At 41.2% G+C, this 19,260-nt stretch overlaps 1 protein-coding gene across 2 annotated transcripts in view; it reads left to right on the top strand.

Annotated features, from left to right (window-relative positions):
• Positions 1-19,260, top strand: part of ERBB4 (erb-b2 receptor tyrosine kinase 4) — a 1,312,942-nt gene that overhangs the window by 173,772 nt on the left and 1,119,910 nt on the right. The window lies entirely within an intron of this gene.

Genomic DNA, 19,260 nt, shown 5'->3' with positions numbered 1-19,260 from the left:
CACTGACACACTGTGTCACGAGTTGTAGATTTTTAGCAGGGGGTCCCTGAGACCTGAAATTTATTTTAAGGGTTCCTCTGTGTTGAAAATGTTGAGAAAGTCTGCATTAGGGTGTGCACCCCAGAGCACAAACACACATGTGTGTATATCAGCAGAGCAGTGGACAGTGTCAGTAGAGCAAAGATTGGTGTCAGTAGGGCAGTGGACAGTGTCAGTAGTTTTTTATTTTTATTATTTTTAAATAATTTTTTACAATATTAGAATTTATTCTTTTTTTTTTTTTTGGAGCCCTGTCAATGGGCTTTGCTTAAATGTCAATGATATAAACAGGCCCGTGATGTCTCACTTTTGAGACAGAGAAAGAAACTGAGGACAGACATTCCCCAGTCCCTTTCTCTGCAGCCTGCAGTAAACATAGTTTACTATGCTTCAGTAAGGAATGAAGACTGGAGCGATCAGCACAGATCATTCACTGTTTTGAAATATTTACCAGCCCTGGCAGCACTGCAGGGGGGAGACGGGAAGCAGGGGAAAATCTGCACCACACGGGGTGATTAGGGTGTGCCTAGCCACTGTGCGCACACCTTTTGGATATTTGGAATAAATATATAGCTTTCGGGATAACTTAGATCTCTTCTTTGGGCTTTATGCACTTCTGAAATGGGTTCACATATTTATACACAGAGCTCCTCCTTGTAAATTTGTGTTTAGGCCCCTTTCACATGGGTCATGTCCAGTCCAATTAGCAGCGTATCTGTAAACAGATCATTTGCTAAATTTGACCAGAATGGAATTTGCTGCATTTAAAAACTGGAGCTTTTCAGACCCGTAGGACACCCAAGGGCGGCCAGATGAAAGCTGATTTAGGTTTACACCCCAATAGCTCAGATTCATCACATGTAGCTCTGGAAAAAAATAATTCAGACTTTTTCCATGTTTTTTCTCAAATCTGGATGGACTTGGAAGTAATGCCTATTACCTAACGTAGAGCTTCCAATCAGGTCTAACTGAAAAATCGACGGGGGGACACGATTGGACTGTCTGTGTGAAATAAGCTTAAATATGTGGGTTTCAAAAGTATTTTTCGGAATGTCTAAGGCCTGAATAACGGAATCCCCAAAGCTCACATTTTTATAACTAAAGTTAGCCAATAAAGGGTCAACTCCAAACTTTATATATACTAGTCTAATTATATATTATATAATTACAGTATATTATTATTTTATATATTTCCATGTATTGTTCCAAAATATATCTATAACAATATATTTTAGAATATTATTTAATATAGTACATTAATAATTCATTAATGTACTACCTTGAAGGAACAAGTCAACACACTTAAAACCAACTTAGAAGAAGTTGCTATACCTCACTTTTCTTAGATTCCATATCCTTATTGAATCTGTTGCAGCAATACCAACAGATTTTAAAATGTGATGCGATGGTATTTCTAAAGAAAGTGTTGCACAGCCTTCATAAATTTGATGCATGACTTCTGGCAGCATCCACACTGATGGTAACATGTTGGAAATCCCTCAATGAATTGTCCCAAGTGACTATTTGCTGCTTACCTGTTTTTGACCATTGATTCAAAACGTATTGAAAAACTGGACAGAGGCACAAAACTCTAAATTTTAAAGTCAGTGATGCCAGGCTACATATTTTATTCAGCAAAGGTTTTCTTTAAGATGAATTCTCTGCTGTTCCTTTTGTGTTGGCCCTATCTTCCTAGAGTCACAGTTTAATTGGGCTTTCTAAATGTTTTTGTCCTGAGAGCTTTGTGTCACCATTGCGTAATCTCCCAAATTATGAGAACGTGGGGACAGAGCTTGGTCAAAGTAAAGGTAGGGCTTAATGTGTTCCAATTTTTTTTATGTTAAAAGGCTGGAAGTTCTGGAATTGGGAGATTTTTAAACTGTTTTATTGTGTTTTTGAAAGACAGAACCATTTCCTTCCACACGCTGTTGAGAAATTAGAACCAATCATATTCACTTGGGGCAGTTGGCACTATAATTATAAGAGCTTCACCGACTGCAGCCTATCTTGTGATTTTTGTGGTCATGAAAAACCCTTAGAACCTTGCATCTTATTATTAATATTAAAAGTTCCTTTATATAAGAGTTGTCCTATTTTGTGTTTCCTTCTTCCCACTGATAGCTTTTATTTTCACCTTTTTACCACTAAATCCCCCCAGCTTTGTGGTCAGTATCAATTGAGAGAATAAGCACTACTTTACAGAAAGCATGTGAGGGAGGAATGTATCCAATTCCACTGCACACTCGGCCTGCCTTCCTTGTTTTAAGCAGCTGAGGGTCCAGCTGAGCTGCAAATTCCAGGGCAGCCCATCAATCAGTCCCATTCACAGTGTCCAGGAACTCTTTGTGTTCTGATGTATGGGAAAGAGAGTCAGTGAAAGGACTCTCTGCTTGTGACCCACATTTTAGGGCAGTGTGCACAGAAAAAGGGGCAACCAAGCCAACAGGAGCCTTTAAAGCGCTAAAGGGAACTATGAGATAGCTGCTGTGCCTTTATCCCTGCACATGCAAATCAGAGAAGAAAGTCAAAGGCACAGACTCCCACATCACATAGCGACAAATCACAGGGAACGAGGAGTCAATTCACCCGCCATATACTGCCAGGACATGTGCTGCTTGTGTGATATTCTTCACTCAGATATTCAGCACTTTACAAAACCAGAACAGAAAAACAATAAAAATTGTAGATAAATGACCCCAGCCCCAGACATGATTGTTCAGGGACTACAGAATGATGTCAACATATCAGTGTTTGCCTAAATTCTGTGTGTATTTACTAATCATTAATTATTTATTATTATTTATGCTTCGCTTATTTCTGAGATATCTCCACCAAACATTTTCTTTATTCCAGTTATTTTGTTGCAGGGTGTTTTCATCTGTTTCCTCTTGCATATTAAAAGTATTCATTCAAATCTGAAATCTCCAACCTAAAATCTTTACTTTTATTCTCTTTCCTTTTTTTCTTTTCTTTATTTTTCTGTCTTTTTTTTTTCTTTTCTTTCTATTGTACTTTCTTTTCATCCTTTATTTCTCCTTCTTTCCTTTCTTTCCTTTCCTTTCCTTACCTTTCTTTCTTTGTTTCTTTTTTTCTTTCTTTCTTTTCTCTTTCTTTCTTTTCTTTCCTTTCCTTTAATTCCTTTAATTTCCTTCTCTTCTTTCTTTCTTTCCTTTCCATTTCTTTTCTTTCCATTTCTTTCCCTTTTCTTTCGATTTTTTTTCTTCCTGTTATTTTCCCTTTCTCTTTCTTTCTTTCTTTCTTTCTTTCTTTCTTTCTTTCTTTCTTTCTTTCTTTCTTTCTTTCTTTCTTTCTTTCTTTCTTTCTTTCTTTCCTTTCCTTTCCTTTCCTTTCCTTCTCTGCTTTCTTCCTTTTCATTTCTTTCCCTTTTCTATCCCTTCCACGCTTTCTTTCTTTCTTTCTTTCTTTCTTTCTTTCTTTCTTTCTTTCTTTCTTTCTTTCTTTCTTTCTTTCTTTCTTTCTTTCTTTCTTTCTTTCTTTCTTTCTTTCTTTCTTTCCTTTCCTTTCCTGCTTTCTTCCTTTTAATTTATTTCCCTTTTCTATCCCTTTCCCGTTTTCTTTCTTTCTTTCTTTCTTTCTTTCTTTCTTTCTTTCTTTCTTTCTTTCTTTCTTTCTTTCTTTCTTTCTTTCTTTCTTTCTTTCTTTCTTTCCTTTCTTTCCTTTCTTTCTTTCCTTTCTTTCCTTTCTTTCCTTTCTTTCCTTTCCTTTCCCTTCATTTTCCTTCTTTCTTTCTTCTTTCCTTCATCCTCTCCGTCTTTATTTCCTTTCTCTGCTTACACAGCAAAGTCAATTTGGAAAGACATAACAATGTCCTTTTCCATACTGTTGATAAATGAGACCACATAATTGATATCGCCTTACGTATAATAGCTATTTAATAATGTTAATCAATAAATACAGGCCTCAAATACCCTCATGTCGTGATTTAGGATGTATCTTAATTTCCTTTGTTTAAATGCCTGTTAGGAAAATTGAATGTGATGCTCCTTGCAGAGTGAAAAAGTCAAGTCCAGGGGGGTGATACTGATGGCGATATATGCTTGGAGTATATTTGTAGTTCAGTGTACAGACAGGTGTGCACTACAGATATTGTTGCTGATAGTCTCTTGGCATTTACAGATCCAAATGAAAATTCCAAATCTGATATCCTCTCTTGCTCTCCAGCTAGAAAAAGGAACCTGACTGCCATTTTTCAATGCTGACAGGACATCGTTAATAAATCTATAGTTAGCATTTGGATTTATTCATTCTCATCATTTCCTGCAGAAGGTAAATGGCATTTTGAAACAATATTGGTGTAGGTTGTGGCTTGCCCTTTGCTGAGATAAATCCTCCCAGACTTTCCCATCTGTTTAATATAAAAGTAATATCAAGAGGAGAAGCTATTCTTGGTTGGCAGAGATGCTAGTATTGGTACTGCCTGTTTTCACACCATAATATCAAACATATGCAATTATCTGTAAATTCATTTAACTGCCTGTAGATGTATGACATGTGGCTACTATAAACTGACATTCATGTTGGTGCTGATGCGTTTGTGATGCTGTGCTAGATGTGATTGGCAAATGAACCTTATGTAAAACAAGCATCCATAGTTTAACAAGTGGTGCAAAGGAGTGTCAAATCACATGGCATAAATGCGAACGAAGGCTTAAACCCCAAAGCAAAAATGTGATATTTTTTAACTTACCAGTCCATTAGTCTCAGTTAATGCATTCCTTTTCATTTTTAGGATAAGAACATTTTCAGTAAATACAGAAAGTACTGGTCGATCTTGCCAGAAATGCAGTATCCATGTCTCCTCGGGGGTGGGCTGAACTAAAAGCACAAACAATGGTATCTTCCCTCTGTAAACTACCAATCCCATCATCCCCCGTATAAAGTAGATGAAAAGAGGAAGACATGTTTAAAGCAGTAGTAAAGTCCGCTTTGTGATCTTTACCTACAGGTAAGCCTATAATAAGACTTACCTATAGGTAAAATGAATATCTCCTAAACGTGCATCATTTAGGAGATATTAACCCTGCATGCAGCCGGGGACGTCACCGGCACATGCGCTCTGAAGGTACGACTTTCATTGCACTGTGCCGAAACCGAGGGCCCTCGTGCGCATGGCTGGGAGTAACATCATCGCGGCCACAGCCACTCACACAGCTGTAGTCTACAACCCCGGAAGGAAGACCGGGGGAAGATGGAAGCCCTCTCAGCAGTGACAATGCGCAGCTGGGAGCTTTGTTTTATGGTAAGTATTTCATAATGTGCTAATATGCGATGCATACTAGTAAATTATGCTATTATTTTCCAGAAAACTTTTTTTCTTTTCCTTTTTATTGTAGTGGTTTACTACAGATTTAAAGGGTAACTCCACTTTCATGGGGAAAAAAAATCAGCAAATAAAGAAAAAACAATATAGCGTGTACAATTGCGACACAATTCATATTGTAATTGAATGTTATTAAAAATTACCTTTCCTTTTCAATCTGCAGCTGCTGTAATTTTCTGAAAATGCAATGCAATATGGCTACCTGGAGGTGTTCTGTACACAGAATTTCCTGCTTGTGTGATTGGCTCACCAATTTTCCTGGAAGTCTGCACTAAGATACAAGTCAGATTTCAGGCATCCTCTGCAACAAAAATGTCAGCAGGCCCAGCAGATTTCCTCATTAGTGCCCTGCAGCTGCCGCAGCTGATAGATGATTATGAAACCACTCCCATTTGACGCACTAAGCACAGAGGAACAAACAGCGATTTCTTCAGAATAACTAAAGGTAGCAATCTGTAACAAAGTCTGTTAAAATCCCTGCAATGTACAGAGATCACCCAGAGGGGAATGTTTTTTTCTCAACAAAAGTGGAGTTACGCACTAGGTCCAGCCTATACGATAACCATTGCTTCTTTTGAATGGTGGCCGATGTGTTCTCATGTCCCCAGCATCTGTAGATGATGCCTTTGCAATGTATGACAGCACTGCTGCTTGTAGTCTCTGCTGGAAGTTTGTGTTCTAATGTGCCACCAGGTATTCTTTTATAAAAAGTTGCTCCTTTATTATCATTTCATCAGGTCAGAGGAAGCAGAACTTCAACAATATATATTTGCTATATAGTATAATATATGTGGGGTGAAATTTAGATACTGTAATTATGATAGGGTGATGTGCCAAAGCTATGGCTGCCCATCAGTGGTGGCTGGTGCTCGGTAATTCGAGGGGCGCCAAACCAATGCACCCCCCCAAGGGTCGGTCGGTTGGCCGGCAGGCAACACACCCCCCCCCCCCGAACGTCCTGCCTCTTTACCTCCTCATCTCTTCCTGGATGTGCTGGATGGCTTAGCCTCTGTGCTTCTCCTCCAGCAGTGGGTCTTCTGCCTCTTTCTGGCCATTGTCCAGTAAGATCGCTTCTCCTTTTGGCCAATCGGGAAAGGGGTCTCACAACCCTCTTCCTGATTGGCTGGCAGGAGAGTCAGTGTGACATTAGCGAATATTTATTCGCTTTTGCCATACAACTGGGTGAGCTCGGGGCGCAGTGCTCTGCTCCCCGAGCCCACCCTTTTTTGAAGCCTATTAGAGCCTCTGGCTCTAATCACATGCTTAAAAAAAAAAGAAAAATTTATTGGAATCCATGCATCCAGCGCCCTGCATGTAGATTAGGGGGCCGAACGCAATGAAGGGGGGGCGTCGCCCCTGCGCCCCCAATGAACAGGCCGCCACTGCTGCCCATACATGTACATTAGAGGAAAACTAACCCTTCTCAAGTTTAGAATCCAGTATCCTTTGCAGCATTCGGCTGTATTGTGTAGATCCACACCCCACCAAATGAGGACATTAAACTTCCAAACTAAGCTTGTGGGGAGGAGGACACTAAGCCCTGGTTCACACCAGTGCAATTTGTCATGCATTTTGACAGTTTAGAATCGCATGACAAGTCGCACCCTATTGCCAGCAATAGAGCCACTCAAATTGGCGTGACTCATGCCTCAACAACTTTGGAAAAGGTTCCTGTACTATTTCTGTACAATTGATTGCGCTAATGCCAGCAAGCCACACATTAAATCACACTGATTGTCGACTTTTAAATCGCGCTGAAGTAGCGCAATTTTAATTCCGCACTGGTATGAACCAGTGCTGAAACTCATCGCACAATGACCCCATACTCCGGAAAATGTAGTCATCATTTTTGGTTTAGATCTTTTACCCCTGACTCAATATGTGGACTTATTGTCTGCAGATTAGGTCTAAAATGCTATGATTGCACAATTTTAGTCATCACAGAGAATGCTCCATGTCCATTCAGTAAGTGCTTGTCAAGAGACTTTAGATATTGCAACTTCGGTGTGGAATATAACAGGAGGATATAACCGGAGGTATACCTGGAACCTCAGCTGAATTCAAAAGTGTTAAAAATACTCTATGTTAGAATAGGTTCTTATTTCAAATCATTATAGCAATGATGTTCCATAGAACTTACAATCTAATGCTTTAAACGATATTGTGTGATAAAAAAAAAAAAGACAATTTTAAAACCCTGCTCATAGGAAGAGCTGTGAAATTGATAGCACTGAATTTTCCTCACTCCCAGATTGGTGCTGGATGAAAATGAGATTCTTTCAGTTTTTCCTCTCTCAGCTTATATTATCTGTCCTTCTCTCCGCTCTGCTTACTTGTCCGGTCTGGCCTGTTGGAAATGACTGCAGACGTTCCAATAATGCCTTCAATTGTAACAAATTATATCCACAGCAAGACATTGGGACACACTATTTTCGCCTCCCTCTGGCTTGCACGGGCTGATTTGCAAACACTTGCTCGTTAGCATATAAACACAAGTGGGTGCCTCTTTATATGAATATTTAATTTTTCTGTAGATCCGAGCCAAAAACATGCAGTTTAACTGCTTCATTGCTCAGGAGGGCTGGGAAATATTGTCCCTGTTAACACTAATGAGCTTATTCAGCAAGGCAGTGAGGAGCACAGCAAGAAAACACAAAGTGCGGTGTGGTATCGCAAATGATCAAATTCATAACATTGGTAATTCAGCAAAGAAATGATTTCAGGTTTATCATCATTGGCTGCTGAAGGGAACATGTTTGGATAGAATATGGCAGTTGCCATTGCTGACTTGTTTTTGAAGGTCTATGTCATTCTGACCAGAGTGGATTTGATTTAAATCAAGTCGATTGAAATCATGATTTAAATTACTAGTAAAAGGGCTTGATGTAAATCAACTTGATTTAAATCATAGTTTTTAAAGAGCAACTGTCATCTCTTTCCTGTAGCGGCTCCTCCTCTGACCCGCTGTTGACTCACCGACAGTCCCATTCACTTTAATGGGGCGGCTGGCGATGCGGCAGTCACACATCAAAGTGAAGGACGTGGCGGCAGCAGGGTAGTAGATGCCCGCTAACAGGTGCTGCCATGATGGATCTGAAATGACAGGTGCTCTTTAAATGTAAGGACTTATTCTTGCTGGTAGTAAGACATTTTAATATTTGCAAACAAAATTAAGGTTCCTTATTTAGAATAAAAAGCTGTCCGCTTAGTAAAACAGCAATATCAGAACCGATTCGATCATACAGTTTGTAGTGTACATAGATTTGCAAAACAATCAGATAAGGGAATATTCCAGAACTTTGTTTTATCACATGGTTAAAGCGGAGTTCCACCCAAAAGTGCTGCCTCCCCCACCTACCCCCCCCCCTCCGGAGCCACATTTGGCACCTTTTAGGGGGGAACAGGTACCTGCCACTGCCTCTCAGAAGTTCGGCCCCCTCCTTTTTCCTCCGCCACCAGGCCAATTGCAAGGCGCAGCTGTGAGTCCAAAAGGCTTCACTGCCGGGTTCCCTTACCCTGGATGGCAGTGGCAGCACCCAAGAGCCGATACAAAAAACGGCTTTGGGTGCCAACATCATGGGAACCCTGGACAGGTAAGTTCTAATATTTAAAAGTCAGCAGCTACAGTATTTGTAGCTTCTGACTTTATATGTTTTCATTGGGGGCAGAACTCCTCTTTAATGTGAAATTGTGTGAAGGCATCAATGCAGTGCTTGTTATCTCAGCGTGCAGAGCTTGGATTCATTGAATGAGTTTACAAAAAATGTAAATATTGCAGAATATACAGCCTCATGCTACATAACTAAACTTTTGATAGATTTTTTACTTCAAAAGCATTTTATTAAAATACATTTTAAAAAAATAAAGAAAATCTGATTTGAACAAAAACAAATCAGATTTCTTTTTTTTTTTTTAAATCATTGATTTTTTTATCCACCCTGATTGTGACCCACTACTGGGCGAGCCATTGACCAATGTGTCCTGATAGTTTAGCGACCACATAAAAATAATAAGTGCAGCGCTAAATATCTATGTCCAATCAGTGAAATCCACATATAATATTCCAAACTGTAATGCCAATTCAGTATTGGTAAAAATGAGTCCCCTCCAGAGATAGCAAAGCCACATCTACATGATCGGAAGTTCATGTGGATATGGTTTTGCTATCTCTGAAGGGGCCCCATTCTTACCATTATTGATTTGGCATTACAGTTTGGAATTTTTGAATCTCACTGATTGGACATTGTTTAGTGATATCTTTTTTTCTGTACAAATGCTGGACTTATGTTTTTCACACATTTAAGCAGATATTTAGCACTGAACGTATTATTTTTATTTTTTTTCACAATTTGCATCGGTTGATGTGTTAGCTGCTTATGTTTATCCTAGAGCGCGATTTTGATTTTTTTATTTTATTTACTGGGTACATGCTTGTTGCAGGTCACTCACCATCCAAGTAATGAAGGAAGTAGAGGGAACCTCCACCTTCATAAACAACTCAACAATAGCAGCTCATACATTTGTACAAGGTATCTATTGAAGAGTAGCTTAGGGAGAAAAAGAGATAGAAAATCAAATAAAATGCCGAAGTCATTATGTCATAACATTGCAGAAGCAAGCATGCTTACACAGCTTAAAATTTAAAGCCCAACTCCAGGCATAATAAATACAATTGCTGTGCAGCCGCTGCTCTGCAAGGATCAAATGCCAATCTGGGTGCACAAATAATGCATCTGGTCCCACAAAGCCTTCTCTTTAAGGTGATCCCAGCCATGGTCGCACCCCAGTCTTTTCGACATACAGTGCTGAGTTAAAGTGATTTTAAAAGCAATAAAAAAAATAAAATAAATAACAACCACATCATACCTACCTGCTCTGTGCATTTGTTTTGCACTGAGCAGCCCAGATTCTCCTCTTCTTAGGCCTCATGCTGGCGCTAGTGGCTCCTCCCTCCTGCCGAGTGCCCACAGTGCAAACAGCTTGCTTTGGTAGTGCCCAAGCATTGACACCATTATTAACACACAGAGTTGTGGTTCGACCACGCCCCTTTTCTCTCCTGATTGACTCACTGGCTAGTGATTGAAAGCAGCAGGAGCCAATAGCTGCTGTCTCAGCCCATGAGGAGGGAGAGTCCCCAGAGATCTGAGCCTTTAATGCACATCACTGGATCACAATGGGACTCAGGTAAGTATTACAGGGGGCTGGGGGGCTGCTGCACAGAGAAGCTTTTTTTTACCTTCATGCATAGAATGCAAGAATGTAAAAAACCTTGTGCCTTTACCACCACTTTAAAAGACCTTCATTATATGCGATGGCACTGAGGTGTACTAACCACAGACCAGTGCTTTGGAAGAGAAGAGGACAGTCTGGAACCTGCTGGAGTGGAGAGTGAGGTCAGGGTAGGTGACATTGCCTTTTTCTCTGCCCCTAGACATAACAAGCATTTACCCTTGTAGTACAGGGGAGGTGGGGGGGGGGGCAAGCAAAGGTAGATGTTATTTAATTTTCTATATTGTCCCTTAATTTGATTTCATTTTTAAATCCTTTGTAAACGATATTGTCCTCAGACCAGGAGGAGGATGGACACTGGGAGACAATCAAGTGTTCCTACATGAATTGACAAGCTGAGAGATGGAGAGAGAGCAAAAAGATGACCTCATCAGTTTGCTGCTAGTCTTTTAGTGCATAGTCACAGGATGGGGCAGGGAAGTGGCTTAGTTGTGCTGCATAACTGCAGCAAAGAAAAGTGAGATCTCTAAGGTGGGCTTTCTAATAGGGTTGGGTAAGTCTCAGAACTTGACCTCAGGCAAAAAAAATAAAAATGCTTTGACAGGTAGGACAACTCCAATATATGAATTTTAACTGTGTATTAAACTGTTTGAACACTCCTGGCAGTGTTATAGTATGATCCACCACCTCATTCCTCATTCCTAGTCCACACTATTATTTAATTGTAAACATATAACATCTAGAATTTCTACATGCACTGTTTTCTATATGTTGTAGTTATATAAACATAGCAAAATAAAAAAAGAAATACAAGGATTAGTCAACACAATCATGATATTTACTTACAGGTGGAGTTTGGCAGACAGGTTCCTCAGCTCCTTATATCTCTTGGGAACTCCAGTAATGAGATCTCCAAGCCATGGTTCCGGCTATATTTACTACCACCTGGGACTGTTCCTACTGTTGAATTCTGCATAATATAAAATACATTAAAAATCCAACAGGAGAAGTAGAGGCCCTTGTAAAAGTCACATCAGAAGTGCAGACCTGGAAAACAAGTTTAGAATGCTCGCCTCCAGAATCCCTAAGAGATATAAGTAACTATTAGGTAATTCAAAGTGTATTTCCTGGCAAATGTATTATTTTTTTTTTTTGTATATGAATTGTACATTACTCTATGTGCACATGTATAATATGTTTAATCTGTTCTTCCCTTTAGTTACCCTAGTGCTTACCTGTTAATCACACCAATGGGAAGGCAGGCAGCTATTAAAATATGATAACCAAACAGACGTCAAAGAAAATACCCAGAGACATAGCTTGGATAACTATTTGGCCACGGCCTTTATTTATTGGTTTTAAATAAATTCATTTAACAAATAGAATATCAAACTTCATCATCAATAATTTTCACGTAACCAACATATTCAAACAAATAAACCCAAAACCCAGCTTTCGAAGCTCGGGTTATCTTAACATGAATAATTCACCATAAAATTGTCCCCCTTTATAAAAGGTGACCCACCACATAAATCTTAGGCCGCGACATAAATGGGGAGGGAGGGAGGGAGGGTCGCTCCGCCACTGGTAATCTCCTGAGGTGACTAGCAACCCGCACCCGTGGAGCCCCCTTTTTATAGGGGACAGCCCCCTTCTAGAATCTTCCTGAACAACAACCAATCAGGTTTAGCAGTACCTCATCACTGACCCGTTTCAAGGCTCCTCCCATGCCTGAGCAGCAGAAAGGGGGAGACTTGAAACTGTCCAAAGCTGCCACCCTCCCATTAGGGGAAAAGGGGAAAGGGGGGTTCTTGAAACCCCTTCCCCTTTTCTCCCATGTATTCCTTCAGTTCCTGTTAAGGGCTGACAACAGTGCAAGACAATTGCTGAAATTAAAGCAGTATTGTCACCTTCCCAACACTGAACCCCTACATCTGGACTATTAGTTGAAATTGCTTTTTTTTATGTAAAGGAGGTATGGTATGGTAAATGTAGTCTTACCCTAGCCTCCTGCTATGACAAGTGTGTGCCAAACGTTGCTGCCCAGAGAAAGAACAGGAGCACTCACATGACTGCAAGACCCTGAAAAAAGTATTTAGCTAAACGTTTTACTAAAACAACATACTCAAGAGGCTCCAGGAACTTGTAAACTTGCAATTGTAGTCTGATGAAGGGAAACTTCAGATAAGCTAAAAAGCTGTGGCGAGAAGGCTCCCACACAGCAAGGCTTCCCTGGATGGGCACCCAACTGTAGGTAAAACCAAAAAATACAGAAAGAGAAAGAGAGTTGGACAGGACCATAGAAGGTCCTTAATCCATCAGCAAGACCAGTATCTGCTCCTTTGTGCAAGAGGAACAGGATAAGCACTGCCAGGACCCTACAAAATGACCTCCAACAGGCCACTGGTATGAATGTCTCTGACCAAACAATCAGAAACAGACTTCATGAGGGTGACCTGAGGGCCTGATGTCCTCCAGTGGGCCTTGTGCCCACTGCCCGCCACCATGGAGCTCAATTGGCATTTGCCATTGAACACCAGAATCGGTAGGTCCTCCACTAATGCTCTGTGCTTTTCACAGATGAGAGCAGGTTCACCCTGCGCACAAGTGACAGACATGAAAGGGTCTGGAGAGGCCGTAAAGAATGTTATGCTGCCTGTAACATTGGTCAGCATGACCGATTTGATGGTGGGTCAGTGATGCTCTTGGGAGGCATATCCATGGAGGTACGCACAGACCTCTACAGGCTACACAATGGCACCCTGACTGCCATTAGGGATCAGGATGGAATCCTTGGACCTATTGTCAGACCCTACGCTGGTGTAGTGGCTCCTGGGTTCCTCCTGGTGCATGACAATGCCCGGCCTCATGTGGCGAGAGTATGCAACCAGTTTCTGGAGGATGAAGGAATTGATAACATTGAATGGCCCCCACGCTCGCCTGACCTAAATCCAATAGAACACATCTGGGAAATGATGTTTTGGTCCATCTGACGCTGTTTTTTGCTTTTCTAAATCAGGACAGGCAGGTTTGTGCACTGGCTTGGCTACTTGGCTTCTTCATGTGCCCAGTTCATGACCTGCCTTACGGGCCTGGATCCCTGTATCCTATTTCACAAGCACATGTCTGTCAGTATGAGAAAAATCCATATCTATAACTAACACATGCCAGCTGTGATTTCAGGCTGTGAGGTTGCACCAGGCATTAATATGTTGTCTCAAGTAAGGAAAATAACTTGAGTCCTTGGATTGTTTGCTGTAACTATAACTGTTTTCTAACTCGTCTTGAACTTGGTTTATAATTGTACTGCTCTGACACTGTTATGTTCCCAAATTGAATACTGGCATCATTTACAGAATACAGCATCTTAATTCCAGGCAAAACCGTTTTGTATTAGATAGAGCGAGAAACATTTTCTGGTTTTCATTTGTGTGTGTCCCATAAGGCGTATTTTGTCCTCATTTCAAATGCAACTCCACTATTGTTGAGGAAAAAAAAAAAACAATCCCCTCTGGGTGATCAATGTACATTGCAAAGGTTTTAACAAACTTTGTAGCAGAGTTCTACCTGTTTCTGCTCTGAAGAAATTACTGTTTATCCCACTTTGTGTATTTGGATAAAAAATCTGAATGAGAGTGACTTTTTCATTATTATTCATGTGCTGTACTTCCAGTGTTCTAATGAGAAAAGTTGCAATGTTACCATACCTTAAAATGGATGTAAACCCTCACATATACCCAGCGAAGTAAACAGCCTCAATTAATACACAGAGATGTGACAAATCCTCCTACATAAGTTTTATAACTGCTGTCTTCAGCTTTCTACATTCTTTAGAAAGTGAACATCATGTTACATAGTTACATAGTTACATAGTAGGTGAGGTTGAATAAAGACAATAGTCCATCTAGTTCAACCTGTGTAGGTGTGTGTGGCTGTAATCATCTCACATACCCCTGAATGTTCTGATCCTTGAGATGTAAGTCTAAGAGTCTTTTGAAAGCCACCATACTACCCGCAGAAACCACCTCTTGTGGTAGAGAATTCCACAATCTTGTTGCCCTAACAGTAAAGAACCCCCCGCCTTGCCTGAGGTTAAAACGCTTCTCCTCTAATCGCATTGTATGCCCTCGAGTCCTCATGCAATCCCTTCGAATGAACAGCTTTTTTTCTAAGCTGGGATCCCCATTAAGATATTTATAAATTGCTATCATGTCCCCCCTCAGACGTCTCTTCTCCAGGGAGAATAAATCGAGCGATTGTAGACGCTCTTCATAGTCAAGGTCCTCCAATCCCCTAATTAGTTTAGTTGCCCTTCTCTGGACTCTCTCCAGCTCCAACACATCCCTCCTGAGGACTGGCGACCAGGACTGGACGGAATACTCCAGATGCGGTCGGACCAGAGTTTTATAAAGTGGAAGGATTATAGTCTTATCTCTGGAATGCATCCCTTTCTTTATGCATGCTAATGTTCTGCTGGCTTTGGCAGCTGCCGCTTGACATTGCATGCTGTTTCCTAATCTATCATCAACCAAGACTCCCAGATCCTTCTCCATTTTTGATTCCCCCAAGGGCTCCCCTCCTAACGTGTATTGTGTTTTTATGTTTTTAGTCCCCAAGTGCAAAACCTTACACTTCTCCACGTTAAACCTCATTTGCCATGTCGATGTCCAGGTCATTCTGTAGGATATCTGCTTCATGTTGTCAAGTTATTGCCCTGCCCAATTTTGTGTCATCTGCAAAAACTGATATCGAACTACTGATCCCGACCTCAATGTTGTTTATGAATAAATTGAACAAGGTTGGTCCCAAGACTGAGCCTTGGGGGACCCCGCTTACCACCTCAGACCAGTCTGAGTATGCGCTGTTTATTACTAAATTATTACAAATTGTTCTTCCTGTTTCAGAAGTGGGAGGGAAGTCTAGGCATACACTGTGTGTCAGCTGATTGGAGGAAAGGCACACACCCCCTCCCCCCCTCCACATAGGTAGAGAAATTAGGAAACTTGCAGAGCTGTGCTGTGAATAGACAAGCTCTATGCTTATCTGTCTCTAAGTCCCTTCCCCAACACAAATTTTTAGTTGCTTTTATCTCCCATGTTGGAGAGCTTGTCAGAAGTTATCATGCTTTCCTGAGCAGAGGAAAGACATGGGACTAAGGGCTTTGAAAAGAGATAGGTAAACACTACAGATATATGTGCCCAGGTCGGATTTCATGAATGGGGTTTACTTTCACTTTAAGGGCTCATGCACACTGTAGCTCAAAGAAGCTGCTCCTTTGAGCTTTTTTGAGCTCTCATATTTTCTGCCCTGGAAACTAACCTCCATGTTAGTCAATGTGTCCATGCACACTATGGCTTTTTCAAGAGTTTACAGGCATATACTGTTACAGGCAGAAAAAAACCCCACCAAACTCGCGTTTGGAAAGGAGCTTTCGAGCAAAAAAAGTGCCCTAAAACAAAATGAGCATAAAAAAGCTCAAAGAAGCTAAAAAAAAAAAAATAGGAAAAAGGAACTGAAGGAGGGTTTGTGGGGAAAAAACAAAACGCTTTTGCTCAAATGAGCTCAAAGAAGCTCAATTAACCACTTGCCGACCGGTCACGTTGACCGCACTGCGGCAAAGTGGTTCATTATCGTCCAGCGACGTAGTACTACGTCGCTGGACTCCTCCCCCTGTAGGGGGCGCTCGCGCACCGCCGGAGGCGCGCTCCCGCTGTTTTCAGTCACAGCGGGAGTCGGGCCAGGGGAGGAGCGGCGGCGATCGCCGCTGCTCTTCCCCGATCGTCGGGGAATCTAGTTTGGAGATCCGCCCGCCTGTGTAAACAGAGCGGGTGGATCTCCTAAGTGACAGGGAGTGACAGATTGCAGTTTTCAGCATAGCTGAACATGCGATCTGTCACCTGCCCCCCCACTCGTTAGTAAGCACCAGGCATACATTAACCTCTCTCTCTCTCCAATAAAATTAACCCCTTCCCTGCCAGTGTCATTTTTACAGTTACAGTGCATATACAGTGGGTACGGAAAGTATTCAGACCCCCTTACATTTTTCACTCTTTGTTATATTGCAGCCATTTGCTAAAATCATTTAGGTTCATTCTTCTTCCTCATGAATGTACACATAGCACCCCATACTGACAGAAAAACACAGAATTGTTGACATTGTTGCAGATTTATTAAAAAAGAAAAACTGAAATATCACATGGTCCTAAGTATTCAGACCCTTTGCTGTGACACTCATATATTTAACTCAGGTGCTTTCCATTTCTTCTGATCATCCTTGAGATGGTTCTACACCTTCATTTGAGTCCAGCTGTGTTTGATTATACTGATTGGACTTGATTAGGAAAGCCACACACCTGTCTATATAAGACCTTCCAGATCACAATGCATGTCAGAGCAAATGAGAATCATGAGGTCAAAGGAACTGCCTGAAGAGCTCAGAGACAGAATTGTGGCAAGCCACAGATCTGGCTAAGGTTACAAAAAGATTTCTGCTGCACTTAAGGTTCCTAAGAGCACAGTGGCCTCCATAATCCTCAAATGGAAGACGTTTGGGAGGACCAGAACCCTTCCTAGAGCTGGCCGTCCGGCCAAACTGAGCTATCGGGGGAGAAGAGCCTTGGTGAGAGAGGTAAAGAAGAACCCAAAGATCACTGTGGCTGAGCTCCAGAGATGCAGTCAGGAGATGGGAGAAAGTTGTAGAAAGTCAACCATCACTGCAGCCCTCCACCAGTCGGGGTTATGGCAGAGTGGCCCGACGGAAGCCTCTCCTCAGTGTAAGACACATGAAAGCCCGCATGGAGTTTGCTAAAAAAACACCTGAAGGACTCCAAGATGGTGAGAAATAAGATTCTCTGGTCTGATGAGACCAAAATAGAACTTTTTGGCCTTAATTCTAAGCGGTATGTGTGGAGAAAACCAGGCACTGCTCATCACCTGTCCAATACAGTCCCAACAGTGAAGCATGGTGATGGCAGCATCATGCTGTGGGGGTGTTTTTCAGCTGCAGGGACAGGACGACTGGTTGCAATCGAGGGAAAGATGAATGCGGCCAAGTACAGGGATATCCTGGACAAAAACCTTCTCCAGAGTGCTCTGGACCTCAGACTGGGCCGAAGGTTTACCTTCCAACAAGACAATGACCCTAAGCACACAGCTAAAATAACGAAGGAGTGGCTTCACAACAACTCTGTGACTGTTCTTGAATGGCCCAGCCAGAGCCCTGACTTAAACCCAATTGAGCATCTCTGGAGAGACCTAAAAATGGCTGTCCACCAACGTTTACCATCCAACCTGACAGAACTGGAGAGGATCTGCAAGGAGGAATGGCAGAAGATCCCCAAATCCAGGTGTGAAAGACTTGTTGCATCTTTCCCAAAAAGACTCCTGGCTGTATTAGATCAAAAGGGGGCTTCTACTAAATACTGAGCAAAGGGTCTGAATACTTAGGACCATGTGATATTTCAGTTTTTCTTTTTTAATAAATCTGCAACAATGTCAACAATTCTGTGTCTTTCTGTCAGTATGGGGTGCTATGTGTACATTCATGAGGAAGAAGAATGAACCTAAATGATTTTAGCAAATGGCTGCAATATAACAAAGAGTGAAAAATTTAAGGGGGTCTGAATACTTTCCGTACCCACTGTATATAGCACTGATTACTGCAGTAATGTCACTGGTACCCCCAAAAGTGTCAAAAATGTCAGTCAAGGGTCCGATCTGTCCGCTGCAATGTCGCAGTCCCGCAAAAAAAATCGCAGATCGCCGCCATTACTCGTTAAAAAAAACCCACCAAAAATGACAGAAATCTTTCCCTTAGATAGTAAACGCAATAACTTTTGCGCAAACCAATCAAAATACGCTTATTGTGATTTTTTTTACCAAACATAGGTAGCAGAAAACAAATTGGCCAAAAATTTAAAAAAAATTTGATTTTTAAATTTTTTTGGGGGGGAATTTCATATAAAAAAATGTTAAAAATATTGTTATTTTTCAAAATAAACGCTCTTTTTTTTGTTTATAGCGCAAAAAGTAAAAATCGCACAGGTGATCAAATACCACCAAAAGAAAGCTCTATTTGTGGGAAAAAAAGGACGTACATTTCGTTTGGGTATGGCATTGCACGACCGCGCAATTGTCAGTTAAAATGGCACAGCGCTGAATCGCAAAAAGTGGCCTGGACGTAAGACAGCAAAATCCAACGGTGATAAAGTGGTTAAAAAAAGAGCCCAAAAATGTACAAGCTTCCTCAAGCTGAAATAAAAGCTCAAATTCCTGTAAAAGCAGCTTTTTGGGGGTCAGCTGTAGTATGCATGAGTCCCTAGAAATGATGGACCTTTTGGGAGTATCTCACCAAAACTGACATGTTTGTTGCGGAGGATGCCTGATATTTGACTTGCATCTTAGTGCAGACTTCCGTGGAAATCAGCAGGCCAATCACACAAGCAGGAATTGACATTTTTGGGGAAGTTCTGTGCACCAACTGTGTACAGAAGGCCCCCTGGTTGCCATGTTGTATTGCATTTTACAGAAAATTACAGCACTGCAGATTGAAAAGGAAAGGTATTTTTAACATACAATTAAAATATGGCTTCTTTGGCAATTGCATATGCTATATTATTTTTTTTTAATTTGCTATTTTTTTACTACAAAAG

The sequence above is a fragment of the Pelophylax lessonae genome (assembly GCF_965119305.1).
Source record: "Pelophylax lessonae genome assembly, chromosome: 6".
Taxonomy (NCBI): domain Eukaryota; kingdom Metazoa; phylum Chordata; class Amphibia; order Anura; family Ranidae; genus Pelophylax; species Pelophylax lessonae.
This window is presented reverse-complemented; position numbering and strand designations above follow the sequence as displayed.